Below are 9,029 nucleotides of genomic sequence, written 5' to 3'. Positions count from 1 at the left end.
CGGTCGGCGGCAGTCCACCGGGAGGCGAGAGGCGACCAGAGCCCCGAATCTGTGCTTCCGATGCGGAGGCAGAGGCCACCGAGCGGCGCAGTGCCCGACGGAGCGGGAAGGCGCCCCACCACGGCCCGAAGTCAAAACCCCGCGTGCGAACGGGAAAAGGACCAGTGACCGACCGCGGAAGGGGGCAGTGGCGGCGGTGACCGAGAAAGGACGCGGGGGGTGGTCGACCCCGGAGACAGCATCCTCCGGAGAGGACTCGGAGCCGGCGGGAAACGAGGCGCGCTCGCACTGAACGGCGTCCCAGTGCGAGCAGGGGAGTCGAGGCGCGCGGACCCAATAGGAGACGAGGACTGCCCACCGTTCCGGGTGAGGATACACGTCCGGGGGGTGAGATCCGGAGGGGAGGCGCAGCTACGGGCGCTACTGGACTCGGGCTGCACCCACTGCTTGATGCACCCAGCGGTGGTCTCGGGGCTCGGGCTACAGCTGAGGCACCTCCGGGAGCCCATTTCATTCAGCCAGCTAGATGGCACGCTGGCAGGGGGGGGGCCAGCTCAGTATTACACCGAGCCGGTCCAGATGACGATCGGGAGTCACCGGGAAGAACTGAGGTTTGTGGTGGTCCCGGTGGCCGACTACGCGGTGGTACTCGGCTTGGCGTGGCTGCGGCGGCGGAATCCACGAGTCGACTGGACGGCGGAGGCAGTGCGGTTCGGGGTCGACAGACCGGCGAGGGGCGAGAGCAGAGGGGACCGAGCCGTGGAGACGGAGGCAGCCGCAACCACCGGCGGGCAAGCGGAGGGTCCGGGACACCGGGAGACGGGGCGAGAGCAGATGGGGCCTGAGACCCGGGCGGCAACAGCAGCAGCAGCAGCGCCGGGACCCCGGAGACCCGCCACGATCCCGAGGCGAGGGGAGGCAGCGGCGACTGGCGAGGCGACCGCAAAGCGAGGGGCCGGACCCGGGGAACCCCCGACGGGCGGCGGAATCCCGAGGCAGTATCGAGACCTGGCGGCAGCGTTCAGGGAGAAGGAGTCCGACCAGCTCCCACCACACCGGCCCAGTGATTGCGCCATCGAGCTAGAGCCAGGAGCGACCCTGCCTAAGCCGAAAATGTACTCCCTGTCGAGGAGGGAGATGGGGGCCCTGCGCGAGTTCATAGACAAGAACCTTGCGCGGGGATTCATCCAACCCGCGAAGTCACCATTAGCGGCCCCGGTGTTATTCCGGGAGAAGAAGGATGGCTCGCTCCGTATGTGCGTAGACTACCGGGGGCTGAACGCAATCAGCACGGAGTACAAATACCCCCTCCCCCTGATGAAGGACTTGATGTCGCATCTGTTGAAGGGGAGGGTGTTCACAAAACTGGACTTGCGCGAAGCCTACTTCAGAGTCAGGATCCGCGCAAAAGATGAGTGGAAGACGGCGTTCAACACCCCGCTCGGAAGCTACCAGTTTTCCGTGATCCCGTTCGGATTAAAAGGGGCCCCGGGGGTATTTATGCAGCTAATAAATGAGGTGCTGCACGACCTACTCTACCGGGGCGTCCTGGTCTACCTGGACGACATCCTCATCTACACCGAGACCCTGGCGGAGCACGTGAGCCTGGTGCGCACGGTGCTCCAGAGACTGCTGAAGGCACAGCTGTACGCAAAGCTCTCGAAATGCGAGTTCCATCGAGAGCAACTAGACTACCTCGGCTACCGAATATCCAGCCGGGGAATTGAGATGGACCCGGTGAAAGTAAGGGATGTCCTGGGCTGGGAAGCGCCGCGAACCCGGAGGCAACTCCAAAGCTTCCTAGGGTTTGCGAACTTCTATCGTCAGTTCATCCCAAACTTCGCCCAAATCGCCCTTCCCCTAACCGACCTGCTAAAAACCAAGGGCACTGGGAAACCCCCCAAGCCCAGCATGGCACTCGCGTGGACTGCAGAATGCCAGGGGGCGTTTGAGGAACTAAAACGGCGGTTCACCGCGGAGCCGATCCTGCGCCATCCCGACCCAGACCGGCGGTTTATAATCCAAGTGGATGCATCAGACGTGGCAACGGGGGCAGTCCTGCTCCAACCCAGCCCGGAGGGGGCCATCCACCCGTGCGCCTACGCCTCCCGCAAATTCACCGAGACGGAGAGGAGGTGGATGGTGTGGGAGAAAGAGGCGTACGCGGTCAAGTGGGCGCTGGCCACGTGGAGGCATCTACTGGAGGGGGCAACTGAACCGTTCGAGGTGTGGACGGACCATAAGAACCTCGAGGCCCTGAAGACCCCGCGTAAGCTATCCCCCAAACAGGCACGGTGGTCCCAATACTTCGGGAGGTTCAGGTTCACACTGAAACACATCCCCGGGAAGCGCAACTTCCTAGCGGATGGACTGTCTCGCATGCCCCAACACGCCAGCCTACGGGAGGAGATCGTGGACTCCGTCATCCCCGCCAGCAGGCTGGCTGCAAAGGCGGTGACCCGAAGCCAGACCAAGGGGGAGCGACGGGACGCGGCGCCTGAAGTAAGGCAAGGGTTCGTGGAGGCGGCGGAGCGGGACGCTTGGCTCAAGCAGAACCGAGAGGCGCTAACCGGCCAAGAGGGGTTGTGGTGGCACGAAGGAAAGCTGTACGTGCCCGAGGGTTGCCGACGGGAGGTCATGGAGAGAGCCCACGACAGCCGGAGCGCGGGGCATTACGGCTTCGTAAAGACACTCCACTTAATCCGGCGGCAGTTTTGGTGGCCCACGCTCCGGAAGGACGTGGAGGCGTACTCGGGGGGTTGCCCGGTGTGCGCGACAGCGAAAGGAGCCAAAGGCAAACCTAGAGGCCTACTCCAGTCGGTAGCGGAACCCGACGGCCCTTGGCAAGAGGTCGCCATGGACTTCATAGTGGAGCTCCCGGAGAGTAAGGGGAAGACCGCCATTTGGGTGGTCACGGACTTATCCTCCAAACAAGCGCATTTTGTAGCGTGCCGGCGAGTCCCCACGGCCGAGGGGCTGGCGAGACTGTTCGTGCAACATGTCTACCGACTCCACGGCGCACCTCGACGGGTCGTCAGCGATCGGGGTGGCAACTTCATCGCGCGGTTCTGGCGGGAGTTCCTGAAGCGGGTGGGGACGAAACAAGCCCTATCCTCCGCGGCGCACCCGCAGACGGACGGAGCCACGGAACGCCTGAACGGGGGGCTCGAACAGTACCTGCGCTGCTACGTGGGGCACCAACAGGACGATTGGGCGGAGCTACTACCATTCGCGGAGGTGGCATACAACAACGCCGTCCACAAGAGTACCGGGTTCTCTCCGTTCAAAGTAGCCACCGGGAGAGATTTCGTCCCCATGCCGGAGCTGCCTCAGCCGGAATCCCAGATCAACTCCCTGGACGCCTGGTTCGCCCAAATCGACGAGACCCGGCGAGCGGCGCACGCGGCATTGCAAAGAGCCAAAGCCGACTACAAGAAGCACGCGGACCGCAAGAGGCTCCCCGAGGAAAAATGGAAAGTGGGGGACCAGGTGTATCTGTCAACCAAAAACCTAAAGACGCACCAGGCATCGAAAAAACTCAGCCCGAGGTTTGTGGGGCCGTTCCCCATTACGGAGGTCATCAATCCGGTGACCGTCAGGCTGACGCTCCCGAAAAGCCTCGGGAAGATCCACCCGGTGTTCCATTGCAGCCTGCTAAAGTTGCACCAGCCGGGGAACGCCTGGCACAAGGCGGAGGGAGTACCGCCACCCATCATGGTCGTGGGGGAGCAGCACTTCGAAATCAACCGGATACTGGACGCCCGGAGGCACAAGGGGCAGACCCAGCTCCTAGTGCAATGGAAACATTTCCCCAAGTCCCACAGCGAATGGGTGAGTAAAACCCACATAAGGGCGCCGGACCTAGTGCGGGACTTTTACAGTAAATACCCCGGGAAGCCGAAATAGAACCGAGGGGGGAGTTGTCTTCAGGGGGGCGGCATGTCAGGTTCGGTCAGCACGAGGCTTCAGGGAAGCACGGGGCTGCAGGGAAGCTCGCAACCAGACCACGCGGAATCCACCGGCGGTAGCTAGCGGGGAAAAGAGGAACCGAAAGCGCCGCTAATTAACGAGCCACCTGCGGCCAGCTAAACAGGAAAACCACAGCGGAAGCTTTTAACTATGAACTGATAACGGCGCGAGCATGCAAGGAACGGGGCCGCAGGGCAGCGAAACAAGATCGCAACGCAGCACAGAACCCGCGGGTCTGCACGTAGCAGGGAGGGACCAACCCAGCCGGAGGGGGACTGGCAATCAAGGACAATGGACTCTGACCGACCCTGCCATCATGAACGATCAAGGGGGACATTGGGGGGCCCAATAGTCCACAGCTGCAACGCGATCACGAGGCGGGAAAAAGCGCGGGAAGGGGGGAATATAACAAGTGATGCAATTGTACCAAGCCAGTCCTGGCTTTGCTTGTGACTACTACGTTACGCATGAGTAAACCTTCTTTGTGAACCACACGTGTCACGAGAGTTTCTCTGTCGAACGGGGCAAATCTTACATAATCGTCGTGTCTTTTATTGGGGAATCATTGGAGTTTTAAATGATCATCCCTCTTAGTTTGTAACACCTGAGTATTTGGAGGAGAGCGCTAGGAGCACCACTGCAGAAGAGCTCATGCAATCCTATGCTGCATCAACAGAAAATTATGTCACGGTGAAGAAAAATCACTTTCCTCCTCCTAGAATCTTGCATCCAATTCTGAGCCCTGGATTTTGGAAGGACCCTGAGAAACTGGAGCACATACCAAGGAGACCCACCAAGATGAGGCAAGGTCTAGAAGGAAAAAATACAGAAGGAACAGTTGAAGGCACTGGGTCCTTTCAATCTTCTCCAGATGCTCCAGGGACAACAGAGGGATCTTCATGAAACCAAAGGGCCGTCACGGGGAAGAAGTTGCACAATCAATGAGGGTTGTTTTAGATCAAGAAACAATGGGCTTAAATGAGAAAAAAGAGATTTGGGCTGGATATCAGGGCAAGATGTCCTAATGCTCAACAACAGAAGCAACCTGTTCAGGAGCTGGACTTGCCTTTGCTGAGTATTTAGAGAGAGTCCAGCTGGCACAACACAACCCTTCCATTTCACTGAGTTTAAGGCAACAGAGCCCAAAAGTCATATTGAGTGGTGGACTCTTAGGAGTCCCCTGGACTGCTAGGAGGTCAAACCAGTCAATCTTAAAGGAAATCAACCCTGATTGCTCATTGGAAGGACTGATAATGAAGCTCAAGCTCAGATACTTTGGTCACCTAATGCGAAGAGAGATCTCTTTGGAGAAGACCCTGATGCTGGAAAAGATTGAAGGCAAAAGGAGAAGGGGACAGCAGAGGATGAGATGGTTAGATAGCATCACTGAAGCAACGAGCATGAAGCTGAGCCAACTCCAGGAGGCAGTGAAGGACAGGAAGGCCTGGCACGATGTGGCTCATGGGGTCACGAAGAGTTGGACACGACTTAACAACTGAACAACAACAACAATTGAGTGGTGGCCCCTCTGTGTTCTCTATAGAAGGCAACAATTTGCAATGAGGTCAGCAGTGTTTCACCAGCTTCCTGCACACCTCGTTAGGAACAAACAATGGCTGATTTAGGAAAAAGAAGGAACCTGTCCTTGACCACAGGTGGTTATTTCTAACTTGCTTCTATCTCCAGGAACCACACGCAGAGGGAAGATTGAACAGAAACAGCCTGTTTCCTCTTCTCAAGTAGCTGTGTCCTTATTGTTTATTCTTTCCCTGCTGGTACTTCGTGTTGTGCACCTTGTGTGGTATTGTGATGACGTGTAGGTTATTCCATTGCAATGTTCTTCAACCTTAGCAACTTTGAGATATGTGGACAACTTCCAGAATTCCCCAGCATGGCTGGCTCAGGAATTCCGGGAGCTGAAGTCACAGATCTTAAAGTTCTCAAGGTTGAGAAACACTGCTCCAGCTTATCTGATTTCAGCTCTTCCTTCCTTCCTTCCCTCCCTCCTCCTTCTCCTTCTTCTCCCTCCCTGCCTCTTTTTTCCCTGCCTGCCTACCTGCCTTTCCTTCTTTCCTTCCTTCCTTCCTTCCTTCCTTCCTTCCTTCCTTCCTTCCTTCCTCCCTTTCTTTTTTCCTTTTCTTTTTCCTTCCTTCCTTCTCCTTCTCCTCCGTCCCTTTCTCTTTTTTCCCTGCCTGCCTGCCCGCCTGCCTGCCTTCCTTCCCAAATTTAGCCAGAGGGAACTCTAGGCAGTGCGCACAACACAATAAAACCACCGCCTAAATCGGAAAACAAACTGGAGGCCGACGGGAGAAAAGCCAGGTCTTCTCTGCTTTCCTGAAGGGCACCCAGATCTTTTCGCCTTCAGTGTGGCACCTGGCGGCAGGCACAGGACTGCAGCTTCCAGGTCAGTCCTCTTCTCGACTTCAGTGGGACTTCACCGCATGGAAAATGAGCCCGCGACTTCAGTCCGGATCTGGATTATTCACAGGTAAAAATGATCCACCAAAGAAATTAGCCCGTGGCACGTTGGCATCGCTGTACCCGCCAAAGCGGCACTGCCCTCATTAATCCTTCACCGACAGCTGATTGCTGCTGGCTCTGAGGCAGATGAAACTTCTCGAGCAACCAGAGATATGGGCAGATTTTTAGAATATTCTTGAAGACACTCCCGGAGTCTAATAACGCCTTGGAAGATATTTCTTATTATATAGGACATCTTCTTGTAATGTATTTTAATTCATATTTATTCTATTTTAATTCATATTTATTCTTTTTACGGTAAACTGCCCTGCAGTGAGATGGGCAGTGACAAATTTGAAATATAAATATACATAAATCAATACAAATATCTTTAAGGATGCCGGTGGTTATTCTTCTTGGGATGATAAATGACTCAATGAGATGCTCTTAAGCACTTCCACATCCAGTCTTGGACAGCCTCACCCATTTCTTTCCCCTTTATCTCTTTTCTTCTCTCCCCGCTTGGCACCTTCTCTCTCTCCCCCCAACAACTTTCTCTAGGGAGGAGATGCAGCCAGCAGCCCCTTCTGGATTTGTAAACCTTTCAGCCCATGGCCACTTCACCCAGTTGTTTCTTCTGGGTATCAAAGCCACGGATCCAGGGTGTCTGCAGGGTGTGGTCAAAAAAGTCAAAATGCCGGCGGTGATGGTGTGATCGAAGCTCTGCCTGCACAGATCCTGGTCCCAGTAGCAACCTAAAGAAGATGAGGAAGGGGAGAAAGCTTTTTGCCCCACTGGGGAAAGGAACATCAGTCCCAAATCCCAGAGATATTGGAGAGATATGAAAACTGGAAGATTACAGGACTTCTTTATGTAGGGAGCTGGGGGAATTTTGAGAGGTTGTCAGAAATTCCAAGTGCTAAATGAACAAATGTTCAATGAAAGGTTGAATGTTATTCTTTTCTTCCTGGATGGATGGACACAGAGAGAGAGAGAGAGAGAGAGGCTTTTCAGTTCATCTGGTAATTCTGGGATCCCTTGGTGGCCTCCCATCCTGCACAGAATCACAGATATGACCTTGGAGAAGGAATGTGATGGTTAGCAAAACATGATTTAAGCCTGGGAAAAAGAAGAGAGTATCAGAAAGAAACTTAAAACTGGCTCTGTTTTAACGCTCTTTGGTATAAGAGGGAGGGAGGGAGATAAAACGCTCTCAGGCTTTCAAGATTAATAAATATAAATACGACACACAAATAAATAAATAACATCAGCCTTTTGAGGTAGACCAAGTCAGGAAACAGACTCCGCTTTGGAATTCTCCTCTGTCGATGCAGGCTGCAGAAACAGAATCTTTTCTCAGGGTTTTGAGAAGAAAGTTTTCTCTTCTGCCGAAGAGCATCGAGGCAGGGCAATCTTCAGCTTTCTTTTAACACATTCGTCTTTCCAGGAGGAATTCACGTTTTGCATTCCTCCTCAACCCGCTCGGTGGTTCTCTGCCTCTCTGAATACTAAGAAGACCGGACCCGTGTCCCCCCGGGCACCCAACTCCCAGCAGGTTAAAGGACTATTCTATGCAGGGATGTTGCGGGGGGGGGGGGCTGTGTGTCAAAACCTGCAAGATGGTGGACGCATCACGGCGCCCGTCATCTTTCAGATTTTTGCCCCCACCTCCCCATCCCTGATTACCTGGCCCTTGCCCAGCCCGTTTCTCCGTTCCCTTCATGGCCCAGTTTCTAGAATTCCGGATTCTCCTAAAGCAGGGTTCCTCAACCTTAGCAACTTTAAGATGGGTGGACTTCAACTCCCAGAATTCCCCAGCCAGCTTGGCTGGCTGGGGAATTCTGGGAGTTGAAGTCCACCCATCTTAAAGTTGTTAAGGTTGAGGAACCCTGTCCTAAAGGACCAGACCAGCATCCTTCAGGGACCTCCTGGCCGATCAGATGCAGAGTCCTTCCTGTGTCCCAAGACTGAAGCCCACAGCTGGGAGGGATACGGTGATGCTCTGGCAAAACGGCAGGTATTTGAGAACATTTCTCCTTAGTCCAGTGCAAATTGCCATTTTAGTTTTGTGTTGTGCTCTTAGCGTTACCATTTTTCTCTGTGGCTTCATTTGCACAGCACACTTAACCTGAATTAACCCTCTTCTGGGGTTTCTGCAAAACACCGATCCATAAACTCCCTGAAGAGACTGGGTTCACACCGCATCCTAGGGGATTAAAAAAAGCTAAGCAGGGTTAACACTAACCAAGTTTAGCACGTTATGCCAATGCATTTCCTTGGTCGTCTTCGCCTCCCTCGATTAAATGTATGCAGCTGCTTGGTTTATCTATCTGATTTTATTATTTTCTTTCGTGCACACCCCAGGAAGATATTGTAAACCGCCGCTAGAATCCAAACATTAAAGCACCCAGTGAAAACCAGGATCTGCAAAAACCCACTGAGGAATTTGGCCCTTCTCCCAAAGGAAGCCTTGAGAAATGTCGGCTTGCACGAAAAACGAACAGAGAGACTTTTGTCTCCTTCCCCGGATCTGCGTTCACCAGCGCAGCTGGAATTGCCCTCTCCGAGTGGCCACAACAAATATTTGCCTTGGGCGCTTT

The sequence above is a fragment of the Python bivittatus genome, unplaced genomic scaffold (genome assembly GCF_059951505.1).
Source record: "Python bivittatus isolate LINGU-HERP-01145 unplaced genomic scaffold, Pbiv_v1 ctg000980_np1212, whole genome shotgun sequence".
Lineage (NCBI taxonomy): Eukaryota > Metazoa > Chordata > Lepidosauria > Squamata > Pythonidae > Python > Python bivittatus.
The sequence above is the reverse complement of the archived record's forward strand: the minus strand, read 5'-3'. Positions refer to the sequence as shown.